The sequence below is a fragment of the Pipra filicauda genome, unplaced genomic scaffold (genome assembly GCF_003945595.2).
Source record: "Pipra filicauda isolate LSUMZ 115617 unplaced genomic scaffold, ASM394559v2 scaffold123_size2130275_pilon, whole genome shotgun sequence".
Lineage (NCBI taxonomy): Eukaryota > Metazoa > Chordata > Aves > Passeriformes > Pipridae > Pipra > Pipra filicauda.
The window spans coordinates 2,038,618-2,052,883 of NW_024103696.1; positions in this window are offsets into that span (position 1 = coordinate 2,038,618).

Sequence of the window (14,266 nt, forward strand, 5' to 3'; positions counted from 1 at the left end):
TTTAGTCGATATCACCAACAAGCATGGTCAAATCTGGTACTGTTTAAAGTGACAGTTTGATCTCCAGTTTGGTCTTTGAGTTATACTTTCTGTAATAAAACAAAGAATTTAATTCAATAGGGAGCATTGAACATTTTAAATATCATGTAAACAGTCTTTTCAGGTAGTTTTGAATAGTATCCAAAGGAACCACAAATGAAGTTCTCTACATTTAAATAATTCAGCATAGAGTTGAAAGTGCCACTAACAGACGGAAACTTAAAGAACACTGTCTTCCCTCTCTAAAATGAGTCATTGACTAACTGAAATACAGAAAAAAAAAAAGCACAGGGTTCTTTATTTGTTTTAGGATTTTTTTAGATCTGTTATACATATTAATTATAAATTAGAGACACAGATCTGAACTGAAGTGTATAAATGTTTAAAAAGTTACAAATAATTGAAAAGGCAGGAAGCCCTTTAGGACTTCATCTTTCTTTTAAAGGATTCTATTTCTCATTTAATTTTGGAAAGCTGAATTCTTGGACTCATGGGAATGTTCTTTAAAATGCAGGCATGCGACTCCTGTTCAGAGCTGACTGACAAGATCTAATCTAATCTTCATGGGTTGTTATTTTAATTATCGGTTTATACTTGATTTAGGGAATTTATCTAAAGTAATGTTGAAAAATAAAATCTCAACTATCAAGCATTTGCTGTCTTTATTATTAATAAATTAATATTTCCTAGCCACTCAAGTATAGATCAAACAGATCATTGAATCTAATGCTTTTATGTTACGATTTCCTCCCTAAAGCTATTTATAAATTCTCTTTCTCTCCTTACTTGTTCATCTAACCACAAACAGATGCACATACTGGAACATATACAGGTGTTCATATGAGAAATCAAGTAGAGAAAGTAGAAATTACTTTCATGGAAAAAGTGTCTGTTTGCCAGTTCAATCTACTTCAAAGGTCCTGATCTTACAACAATTTTATGCCAATTTCAGCAATTTCTGCACAATAGTGAATTGAAATTTTTCACATTGTGTATAAACAAGGTTGTCTATTTTGGCAGAGTCACACAAAGTTAATTTAAAATAAAATAGAGATTAAAAATATTATATGCTATAATTATAAGGGTAATTTATCTGTTCTAAACAGAAGTATTAAATAAACTTAAATTAGGTATACATAATTAAACCACATTTCTTGGCAACATATTTCAAGACAAAAATCTTTCTAAAAAAATAATGAAACTGCCAAAAATTAATAAATAGATACACATTTGTGATAAAATTTAATAATTTTTAAAACTTAATGTCTTTAATTGTAACTTTTCACCAGCCTCTTAAATAGCATCTTAAAATTCAGAAGATGGGGGAAATTCTTTGAAAGATAAAAGATCCTGCTTTGTAGTATCTTCTAAAAAAGACTTGTACTTTGAAGTAATTTTTCTGTAATATTAATCGCTGCTGTTCGATGATGATGATGCCTATGAAGTAAGCTTCTGCCATCTTATTGGTTTTTATTTTACAGAGGCGTAAGGGGAAACTTCGTCACAAAGGGAGTGTAAAAAGGTACAGTAGAAATAAGCTTTTGTTCTAAAAAAATTTGAAGAAAACTAGCACAGTATCAAAAAAAAATTAAAGGTAAAAACTACAATGGGTTAAGGAAGTGATTACTCAAAATAGAAAAATTAGATGGAAAACATTGTTTCTGTTCAGAGGAAGAAGGGTACCAGATATGGGAAAACAGAAAGTCAGTGATTTTTATGAGCTGCTTTTTTAAGCTTCCCCACTCTTATTTCATGAAATGGAATATTCTCTTCCCTCAGGGCTGAAAGCATTTTAGATTTGTTGATGTTCTGCCTTTAACTTTGCAGCCAAAACTAACATTGTTTTAATGGTAATATATTTCTATTTAAAATAAATTTGCAGTAAAAAGTTGATTCTGGGCTGCTTATGTGCAATCCAGTAATTTTGTAATTGCTTCTAAAGGCAATATAGCTATAGGCAAGTTGTCAGTAATTATGTAAAAGATACAAATCCTGGTTATAAGGAATTTTTCCATTAGGATAAACAATAGCCTGGAGAAAAAGGCAAGAGAAGAAAACCATATTTCTAAAAATTTAAATAAAAATGGAAAGGTAAAATCTAGTACAAAGATCTGTAAGGCATCTGCAGTTGGCACTTATTGTGAAATCAACAGACACTGTGCATACTTATACACCCCCACATGCTTAAACATGCTTGCATATACATTAAAGTTGTCTTACCTTTCCGTAGGAGAGCTTTAAAAGCAGAAATATATGAAAATACTAAAGAAACAGAAATTGATTAAGCTGTTTAAAATACAGTTCTTTATATATATTTAATTAATTTCTTCAGTAACACCTCTGAGATTTGTCTTAAACCTATTTGTTTGGTAGAATAACAAGAAGATACATGTATTTTTTTTTTTCTTGATTTATTACAATTCAGTCACATGGCTACTTATTTCTGGTTTAAGGGATATCTCTATGGCAAATCAAGATAGTAAGCAATGTTTCTAGTTAAAAAGAAAGCAAAGCCTAACCTGTTGAGTTATTATGTCAATGAAAATCTTTGCAGTGACTTCAGCAAGTAGTGGGTATAGACATATTCCCTGACATTTTTGAAGAATAAAATTTAATTCTGATTGCTTGATGTAGAACTAGATGTCCAGCTTTCAGAATCACAAAATGGGAAGGGATCACAGTGGGTCATCTGGTTCAACCTCCCTGCTCAGGTAGGGTCATCCTAGAGCACACTGCACAGTGTTGTGTTCAGACAGTTCTACACTGAGAGAAACTCCACAACCTCTCTGGTTAACCTGTTCTAACGCATGGTCACCAGCACTGTAGAGAATTTCTTCCTCCTATTCAGGTGGAACTTCCTGTGCATCAGTTTTTGCCCATTACCTCTTGACCTAATTCTTTGCACCACCAAGAAGAACCTGGCTCCATCCTCTTGACACCCTCCCATTAGTTACTCATAAACATTGATGAAGTCCCCTCTAAGCTATCTCCTTCTGAGGCTGAACAGACCCAGTTCCCTCTGCCTGTCCTTATAAGAGAGATGTTTAAGTCCCTTAATCATCTCTGTTGCCCTCCACTGGACCTACTCTAGGAGTTCTATGTATCTCTTGTACGAAGGAGCCCAGAACCGGACGCAGCACTCCAGATGTGGCCTCACTAGGACTAAAGAGAGGCGCAGGATCTCCTCCCTCAACCTGCTGTCAATGCTTTTCCTAAGGCACCCCAGGATACCATCAGCCTTCTTGCCCACTAATACAGAAATCCCACAGAGGAACAATAATTTTGAGATTCTTGCACTACAGTGGTACTTCACAGTCTCCTGTTTTTTGACCTTTGCTTCTGCCACTTGCAAAACTTTAAGGAGTATACTCATATTTAAAATGGTAGCATTTCTAAAATGTTTATAATGTCCTTCCTTTTAAATATTAAAAAAATCAATAAAATATAGGTGCATAAATTCATAATGGAATTAATCCCAGAATTAATGAACAAATGTTAGTCTGAATGTTCCAGATGTGAAAAAACCCCGATAATGTACTGAAAATTCATAATAAGAACAAGAAAAAGGAATCTAGAATAGTTTGTCCAAATCCAAAGAAGCAGCAGTAAAACAATAGAAACAAATTAAATGATTATTGGTATCAGGAGAACATGCCTCATCCTGATTGAAATTCCGTTAAGGGAGGAACAGCTTCAACACAGTGATGAAAGATATAGGAATAAAATTCATAACTTAGCAAAAATACAAGTAAAGTAGTAGATATATGATATATATTCATTCACTGGTTAGAGAACACAAAAAGGGAATTCTCACCCTTATGCAAATCCAGTTTAGCACTGCTTTTTGTAGTTTTCTTTCAGTCCAGGAGAGAGGAAGTAAGGAAGAAGATTCATATTCTTATGAAACTTCTTTCTCTGGAGACCATAATGTCTTCTTTGGATTATTTAGTTAGAGAATTAGCAATAAAAAAAAAAAATTAAAAATCGGTGATTGGAGAAATGAGCACAGTATTTCTCTAAGGTTGAAGACCAAAGTGTCTCTTCAACATTGGCCAAGCTCAGGCTTTGTAACAGTAAAATGCATACACGTGAAATCTCATTCTTCAGCCCAACAGAAGAGCATCAAAAAAGTACATCCTTAACCAAGCAAAGACTTTTAAAGTTGCCGGCTTAGACAGCCACACTTGCCAATCATTAAGCAGCCAACTGAAAGAGGTGGATGTATCAAGCTTATGACTCCAATTCATAACCAAGTGTGCATATATATATATGCATACATATTTAATGAAAATTATTATAAAATATAGATTCATTGTTGCTAAAAAATACAAAGTACCAGGCACAGACAAGGTTATCTAGGAAAATATGCTAACCAAAATTATGTTACCTAAGTGGAGAAACTTATTAATTTCCAAAGTTAGGCTGAACTGTAAGTCATGTTTTGTGACCAAAAAAATCCCCATTTAAATTAGGCATTTCAATGGTTCTTGGGTAACTCTGGGAAGAAGTTGTTATTAATACATTTAAGTGTTGATATTTTCCTCAAATATTAACAGTTTTGTTTTTTTTTTAATAAAATATTTTATATTTGACAGCTCTCAGCAGTAACTGTTGAGTAGCTTTAGCCTAAGAAAATAAATTTTTTTCTGGACAGGACATACTGGCAAGCAAATAACCAATCTACTTTCAATTAATACTATCTCTGTATTAAGATAAAGCAAACAGTTAACAGCTCACAATGGGAACACAAAATATAAAAGCATTTGTTGTATTCAGCTCTATATTTTCCCTATCAGGGCTCTGATTTTTGTTTTCCTGGAATAAAAGCCAAATGTTAGCATACACTTCTGTGAAGGGTTTTGTTTGGAAATTTCATTAAAAGCTCTTCATATGACATAATGAAACTCTGTAAGTACGTGCTGACTGCTTCCCAGAATAAAATATGTTTAGTATACTTAATGACACTAGCCTCAGCAAATAAGTTGTCTTTGTACCTCTGTGCAGACTTTATATGTCAGTTCATTATACAATGAAGGATAAGACTTAGACAAGACAAAGTCAGGTTACAAATTAATAGGATTGAAAGTTAAAAAGGTTACAGAATGGTCACTGAAGTCTGTGTCCAGAACAGCATATGAGAAATTTAGCTCAAGATGGACTCATAGCTGAAATGAATTAATTATATGAAAATAGAATAATGTAGGTCTTAAGAAGAAGAAACAAGATCCATCAGTTATACATCAGAGTTAATTGGGTAGTTCCACTTATTAAGACTCCATTGTTCGTGTCAGATCTAATAATATAGTGAAAAAGTAATTGTGTAACTAAAATGGAATCGTAATACAGTACCTACAACTTCAAGGTCTTGAAGTTCATTAAATATCTTCTACTAAATTAAGTGTTGTCTGCAGTGAATCATAGGCAACCTGATTTAATTCCTATCAACTTCACTGATATTATCCCACATAATTTAACAGAAGGCAGATTTAGCCCTAAAATCTTAGTAAAAACTGTACATAAATGATGTTTACACAGAATGTTTTGCTTCAAAACTGTTATGTTTCAATTTTGAGTGTAAAGTTTTTACCTTCATTTAAAAACTCTTTTAAGATCATAGTTGGAAAACAAGGCACAAACTAATGAGACAGATTTGTGAATTCTTGAAAGACATGAAAGGAAAAAGAATAAGGACACAAAATATTTTATTTACCTTCTGTTTTGATTGAAAGGAATATCTAGGGATAGACTGGGTGCTCTCACAAAAGGTTGCCTCAAAAGTATTCAATATTTTTTTCTTCAGAATACGTCTAACAAAATTAGCATATGTTTTATAGATTTTTAATCTTTACATAGGGATTGAGAATGGAAATAAAGCAACTGAAAAGTTCATAAGATTTTGAAAATAAGTTTAAATGAATGGTAAAATAAATCTTCAGGGAAGATTTAATCAGAAACTTTCTAAATTATTTTCTATTCACTCCCATGACATGTAGTGCAATAGCTGACATTTTTCCTTCAGAAAATTCTATTATAATAAAGAGGTAGAGGGTTTGAGGTAGGGGGAAGAAGCTTTTTCAGGGAGTAACTTGTATGGACGATCTTTAGTTAGCATTATTTATCTGGTCCAGGGTGGATTTCTAATCAAAGGAAGTGAGAGCTTATTCTTTCATTGGTAATTGATTAATGTAGTAGAAACAGCAACTAGTCATTATTTCATGTCAGTCAGACCTTTAACATTGCAGTTATTTTACCCTATGAAACACGTGATTTAGTATTCTTAACTTCTATGACTATTTCAGTAACATGCTGTAGACTACCAGCAATATAAATAATCTATAGCAGAACCAGCTCACACAGAACATGACACAACATAGTTTGTGTCCACGAGTATGGTTTTGTGCTTGGCTAAATGTTCATGCCTATGGTTAAAGAATAAGGCTAGTTAACCTAAAACCATCCTGAATTGCCTTTCCTGACTTCTTGTGCTTATGTCTTTCTGCATAATTCTGCATGCGTTGTGCGACAGAGAAGTTTGAGAGTTTGTTCCATGTAATAGCCACAATTTGTCTTGTCTTTTTTTTTTTTTTTTTAACAAAAGTTTTGACTCCATGCATTAGCAACAAAACAAACTGGCAAAATGATGTGTGCCATAGTGTCCTTCTGTTTGGATCTAATTTGTAATTATTCAAAAAAAATCAAAAAATCTGGATGTGAAAGTCCAAATCACAAGAAATTCAAAGTTATGACAGAGAATGCTCTTACACTTCTAAGATATTTAATTTTAAAAAAATTATAACCTCTGACAAAATGGAAGATCTGCCTGCTTTAAATTCATATAAGAACAGTAAATAAACTTGTACATTCATAAACACCCAACTCAAAAACTGAAACAATGGTATGTCCTAGTGGTGAAACTACACACAAAAACCTTTCCAAATGGTGCATGGATCACTTCCAATTTCAGTTTAGCAGGCTTACATCAACGGATGCAGTTTTTTAACAGCTGGCTAAATTTGTATCTAAAGCTGAAAAGTACCAACCACAGTTAAAAGATGTGCTGAAGCTTCTGGCTGAGCTCTCGCACAACATTGGTGAAAACTAATGTTTTCTATCACCTTGGAATGTTGGAGGGCCAGACATTCATCACCTACTCTATAAAGATACCTCAGAATAACACTTTTGATGTTGGTGAGTCACCACTTTCTACATGCACCATACCTGTGTCTGGTTGTTCTTAGCCTTCAGAACCCAGCACCCTGGCCTTATCTGTGAGCTCTGCCAGCGTCTGGGCCCTCAACACCTGTTTGAGTTTCAAAGGGAAAACAACAATCTATAACCTCACGACAGCTTTTCTCGCAGAATCATACAAAATGCTGGAAGGGAGCTCTGAAGTTCACCTAGTACCACTTCCTGCTCAAAGAACACTGACTTCAATGTTGCTCAGGGGCTTATTCAGGCATGTTTTCGCAACTTCTGAGCATGGGGGATTTCATAACCTCTTGGATGACTTTTAGCACAATCATTTAAAATCATTGAAACTTTAGTAGTTAAAAATTGGTCATTAGAGGAAAATATTTTTGGAAGTCGCCTGACAATAAAGTGAGTTTCATCAGGAAGGGTAAGGATAATTTTTGAAACTGCATTTTAATGAAGACATATTTTATTCTCTGGTCTCTTTGATGACCCCATAGGAAAAAGAATACAGTGAAAACAAACAACCAAACCAAAAATATAGGGGGACTGAAAAAGAGCAGAACATAAACTACACAACTTTATTTTGAGAAGAAATGTAAATAAAACATATTAAAAAATGTTATGAGCTTTTTAAAAACAAAACAAACAACTCTGGTGAATACAAAAATTAATAAGATAGCATAGACTAGATTTAAATAGTAGTAATAAGAGTTTTAGAAACTACAGAGTAGAGAAGGGATGGAAATTTATCAGAATACATTGGTATAACATTCTTGAAGATCTAGTTAGCAGTAATTTTTTTATATAGAGGAAGCTGACAGCTGATTTAGAAATTGCCACAATAGGACAAACTCACATTTTCCCTAGTTAAGACAATAGTTCTGATTCTTGTATACTATGCTTTTCTGATATTGGAGATCTACTAAGCCCCTTCCAAATTTTCATTTCTTCCCTGAATTGCAATTTGGATTTAAGAAAGTGCTTTTTCTCTGTATATGGCTCTCCTTACTGCTGCAATGGATCCTTTCATCACTGTAGCCAGGAGAGAAGAGATACATCAACAAACAATTATAATAAAATAAATAAGAGAAAACTATATCACAGACGATTAATTAGTGGTGCTTTTCATACCAGATATGCCAAAGACCTAGATTTTATAGACGTGTTGTGTTGGTCTTTCTAGTTACTTTGTTTTATTACCCAGATGAGAATTGAACAATAACTGATTCACATGAGTATTCCTTTTGAATTTGTACTGCTTCAGCCCTTGGTTATCTTTTAAATCCCAAGTAAATTATGCACATATCTGGCTGAGAGCTCACAGAATTCTTTTGGGATACACAGAATGAAGCAGGAAAGGACGATGAGGATTCAATTATAGAGATTCATCAGACTGTCATCAGACATAATACCAGAACCTTCTAACATCTACCCAAGCATTTTCAAATATTGGCATATAGTGATCCTAACCATTGACTTTAGAAGGATGTTCCAGATCTTACCCTATTAATCAAATAAAAATTAGAGGGAATTATGAAAGAGATATGGAAAAGGTTTACAGACTAGCTTGTCAGATTTTTGCCTACTACATATTTTCTAATTCTGTGCAAATGTCTTTAGAGGTCTTAATAGGTATCTCTATCTCCCTACTGGCAAGTGTTCCCTGATATTAACTACAGAGGTTCTTTTATTTTTTATTATTTATTCTACTATGTACCACACTAAACAATCACTCCCTATACCTCATTACAGCCTTCAAATATTTGTAGAATATCATGACCTATTTTGTCATATTCTGTTAAACCTAGCTCTTTTAATCTTTACTCAGAAGTCTGTATATTTCTCCTGTTCATTTTTTTATAACATAACATTAATCTAGAAAAAGATTTACCCATTACTCACTCTAGGCTAGTAATATTTATAACTATCGTACTAGCAAACGTTAAAAATCACAGAATCACTTAGGTTGGAAAAGACCCTTAAGATCATCGAGTCCAACCATTAACCAAGCACTGCCATCCACCACTAAACCACATCCCTAAGTGCCATGTCTCATCATCATGGCCAGGCTTCACGAACAAAGATCTGGGGAGGGCTTTACCCACGTTTGTTACAAGCGCACTGGTGGCTAAAAAGGCCAATATGAGATAGACACGTCCGATTGCAAAAGGCACAGCAGAAAGACTCCTTGTCTATATGTCTTTTAAATACCTCCAGGGAGAGTGACTCAAACCACTTTCCTGGGCAGCCTGCTCCAATTTTTGACAACCCTTTCAGTGAAGAATTTTTTCCCAATATCCAAAAATGTGGTATAACTTGAGGCCATTTTCTCTTGTCCTGTTGCTTGTTACTTGAGGGAAAAGACTGTGAGAGTCCTGATTTGTATCTCACTGGGTTGATTGATTGTTGGGTCTAATGAACCATCTTGATTTTGTGTGTGCAGGGGGGGGTAGAGGGCTAGGCCTTCAGTATTGGAAGGCACATGGTAAGGCCTGCAGCCAATGTGGCTGAATTCACGGAGAGCACATGGCTCAGGACCCCTGTGGCTGAGCTGTCAATCAAATAAGGCCTGCCTGGTAGCTCATCCACTTCAGGTAGCCCCCTGAAGTCTCTGATTGGCTGATTCACCCGACACTTCAGCTAGGAGGGTATTGACTGGTCAATGAACCAGACGTCCTGCCTGGAAGGTGTGGCACAGTTGCCAGGGCATATAAATGGAGGCACACTGGGCCTTCATCTTTATCCTTCCTTCTCTCCTGGAACCTGCCATCATGTGACCTCAGGTGGAAGCTATACAAGTTTAATTGTAACTTCTTCCTCTCTTCTTTACTTCTTTCTTCTTTTTATCTCTCCTTCTTTCTTTCCTTAATCTCCAGTGGGTAACTTAAAATCAATAAGTTGCCTATCTCTAAATTGTATGGGACTGGTTTTTGATAGGTGCTTTGTGGAATGCTTCTTGGTGGTTGTTTTTTACTCCTGAAAAACCCTTTTGCCAAAATGCTTATTTTCTCTCTAAATTAAAAGAAGTTCTCTTGGAAGAAAGTGCATAGCTTTTTCTCTTTACACGATTCTAAGTATCAAAAAACTTAAAGGCTCTGCAAAAGTTTGGTGGGTGAACTCGGAGTCTAGATATAAGTAAAACACCTGGTAAAGCTTGAGGCTTCAAGACTGGGGGTTTAGAAAGACCAGCCCCCATCACTCTAAAACCTCCTTTCAGGTAGCTGCAGAGAGTGATATGGTCTCCTCTGAGCCTCCTTTTCTCCAGACTAAAGAACTCCAGCTCCCTCAGCTGCACCTCTTAGAATTTATGCTCCATAACCTTCACCAGGTCTGTTGCCCTTCTCTGGACACAGTCTGGCACCTCGATGTCCTTCTTGTAGTGAGGGGCCCAGAACTGAACACAGGAGTGCAGCCTCACCAGTGCCAAGTAAAGAGGAACAATCCCTTCCGTAGTCCTGCTGCCCACACTATTTCTGATACAGGCCAGAATGTCCTTGGCCTGCTTGACCACCTGGGCCACTGCAGGCTCATATTCAACTGCCTGTTGGCCAGCACGCCCAGGTCCTTTTCCACTAGGGAACTTTCCAGTCACTCTTCCCTTACTCTGTAGTGTTGCATGGGGTTGTCATGACCCAGGTGCCAGATCCGGCACTTGACATTATTGAACCCCAAACCACTGTCTTTGACCAATTCATCTAGCCTGTCCAGATCCCTCTGCAGAGCCTTCCTACCCCCTAGCATATCATCACTCCTCCACAACTAGGTGTCATCTGCAAACAGAGGGTGCACTCAATTCTCTCTTCCAGGTCATCAATAAAGACACTATACAGAACTGGCCCCAATAGTGAAGCGATGGAAGACCACTAGTGACCACCTGGGTTTAACTCCATTCACCAATGCTTTCTAAGACCTGCCATTTAGTCATTTTTTTATGCAGCGAACTGTGTGCCCATCCAAGCTATGAGCAGCCAGTTTCCTCTAGGAGAGTGCTGTGGTAAACTGTGCCAAAGGCTTTAATAAATTCTAGGCAGACAACATCCACAGCCTTTCCATCATTCACTAAGCGCATCATCTTGTCATAGAAAGAGATCAGATTAGCCAAGCAGGACCTGCCTTTCATAAAACCGTGCCGTTTGGGCCTGATCCCCCTGTTGTCCTACACATGCTGTGTGATGGCACTCAGGATGATCTGATCCATAACCTTTTGGCACCAAGGTCAGGCTACCAGGCCTGCAGCTTCTTGGATCCTCCTTCTGGCCTATCTTGTAGAAAAGTGTCACATCTGCTCACCTCCAGTAAACTGGAATCTCTCCTGGTAGCCAGAACTACTTGATAAATGATGGTAAATGCCTAAGTGAGCACTTCCACCAGCATCCTTAGGACCCTTGGGTGGATCCCATATGGCCCCAGAGACATGTATATCTAAGTGATGTAGCAGGTCACTGACCATTTCCCCTTGGATTATGGGGGCTTCATTCTGCTCCCTGTCCCTATATTCCAGCTGAGTGGGATGGGTACCTGGAGAACAACTGGTCTTACTACTAAGGACTGAGGGAGGCAATAAGTACTTTAGCCTTTTCCTCATCCTTTGTCACTATGCTTCCATGTTACATGTTCAGGTATTGGACTAGAGAAAGATTCATTACAGAAATTCTTTGGGTCTCGTAATACAATGATATGTTGTAGTGCAAATCAAATACAAGTAGGTCTAACTGAGATGGCTACAAATGGAAGACCATTAGAGAATTTGAAACAGATTAAAAAAATAAAAGCAATACAATTTAAAAGAAAAGTCTGAGGGAAAAAAATCACCTTGTATTATGAGAGTTAACAGAGAAGCTATTTTTAATATAAAACCTTATTTTTAAGCTTGGAAAATAGTACTCCCCCAAAAAACATCCACACACAAAAAATCTTCTACTAATAATTCTAAACTGCTGAACAATTCTTCCTGGAAATATTTAGAAAGACAGAGCTATGCCGGAAAGAAAACCACAAACAAAAACCAAAATACAATTTGCCATAGTAAAAACATTAAGATAAAGAAAACAAAGTAGAAAAAAAACAGAAACAGAAACAATTGAAGGAACTGAATATCTATCTATATGTAGGAATATGAGACAAAAAGTCCATAAATATGGTAATATTCAATGAGAGAGGGAAAGACTTGATACAATGAGAAACAAGTAAAGCAACTTTGGCACTAACTATGCTTCAATGAAATTCAAGCCCTGATATGTAAATGAATGATTTGAACTTTAGAATAAATTTCCATGAAGGAAAATATAGTTGAAAACCTCAACATTAAATTACTCAGCAAATTCCAGTTAACGTAAATAGTGTATTTCATGATGTTTTTGGTTCTAATAGAAAAATGAAAACAAAACTGGGATGTTGTGTGCATTATTAAACATCTATATTCCCATTTTACTGGCTCATCTCTCATTTTTCACATTCTCAACTAACCTAGGCTATATAAAGGTGATTTTTTCCTGCCACAATCACAAGTCTACTGCTCATTCACTTTGATTCTTCTTTCTATAAAATAAGAAAACTGTTAAAATTTATTTTGCACTCAGACTTGAAAAATAAATTTTCGGCTATTATAATTCAATAACATAACAACAGAGTGAGGGAAGTGAAGTATTACTTAACATATCACTCCAAAAAACGTATTCAGGATAGAGAGCTGAAGGAATCTTTGTATCTTATGGTTTTAGTTTTCTTAGCTCCAAGGAAATTAAACCCATGTAAAAGGGGTGCTTATGACTTTCCCTGAAGTAGCTCTACACAGCCCCATAGAACACTAAGATGGATGACCTTGCAGCAAAACCTTCCTTAAAGACAAGTATTCAGTAATTCTTATGCAGAAAATTCTTACCCTATTAAATATAACATATAGTCTACTGCTTCCTGGTTAAGTATTCTTTGTCTATCGTTTATAGGTTTTAATCAACATGATACAATTTAAATGTATTTCTAAATCTAGTCTTGGCCAAGTACTCTAACAGATACTTTCCTAAAAATGAGAATATTATGTACCCAGTGAATAGTTTCTTACAAATTAATACTTTGACTCAGTTAACTTCTTTTTATGTGTTATATAAAAGAAATATTTAAATTCATTTTGGCTCCACTGGGATTAAATCAAGAGGAGGGGTAGATGCTGATCTCTTCTTTGTGGTGACCAGTGACAGAAACCAAGGGAATGGCCTGAAGCCCTGTCAGGGGAGATTTAGGCTGGATATTAGCAAAAAGGTTCTTCACTCAGAGGGTGGGCACTGGAACAGGATCCCCTGGGAAATGGTCACAGCACCAAGCCTGATGGAGTTCAAGAAGCATTTGAATGATACTCTTGGGCACATGGTGTGATCTTGGGGATGGTCCTGCACAGGGTTGGATTCAAGAGTCCCTGTGGGTTCCTTTAACTCAGCATATTTTGTGATTCTGTTAAAAAGTGTCATTAAAAAAGAGCTTGTATCAATAGGAAAATATGGCCAGACACAGATTTTCAGGCCATGTAAAATATGTTTTCAGGACATAGTAAGCACCCTGCTAATAAACTTACTCTGTCTGAATAGAGGGAGCAATCCTTCTGATTGGTACTGGATCCTACAGGAATCCTCGGAATTTTTCTCTGTCTGTGAAGGAACGTGGTCAGAGCCAAGGTTCTCCTTATTGCTTTTTTGGGTCTTTCCCCACTTTAGTTCTGTGTAACACACTGTAATACAACTATTGTTCTTAATCTTTTTTTGGAAAGGACTGCTAAGACAGGGTGGGATCATTGCAAAAAACAGAGGAAAAGCAATATATCCACTTTGTAGCTCTATTAATGTATACAGAGAATTTCTTATAGCTTCTGAAAAATTGTACTTATAAGATTTCGGTCTGAGACTAATAGTCTGGTTTAATAAGAAGGAAATTGAATCAACTCCCTCCATTAGTGTTATTATTAAAAACCTCTTGGTATTCTTCAAAAGAACCATTTTATTTTGTTAAAAGTAACATACCATCTTTATTTTTCAGGGGGAAT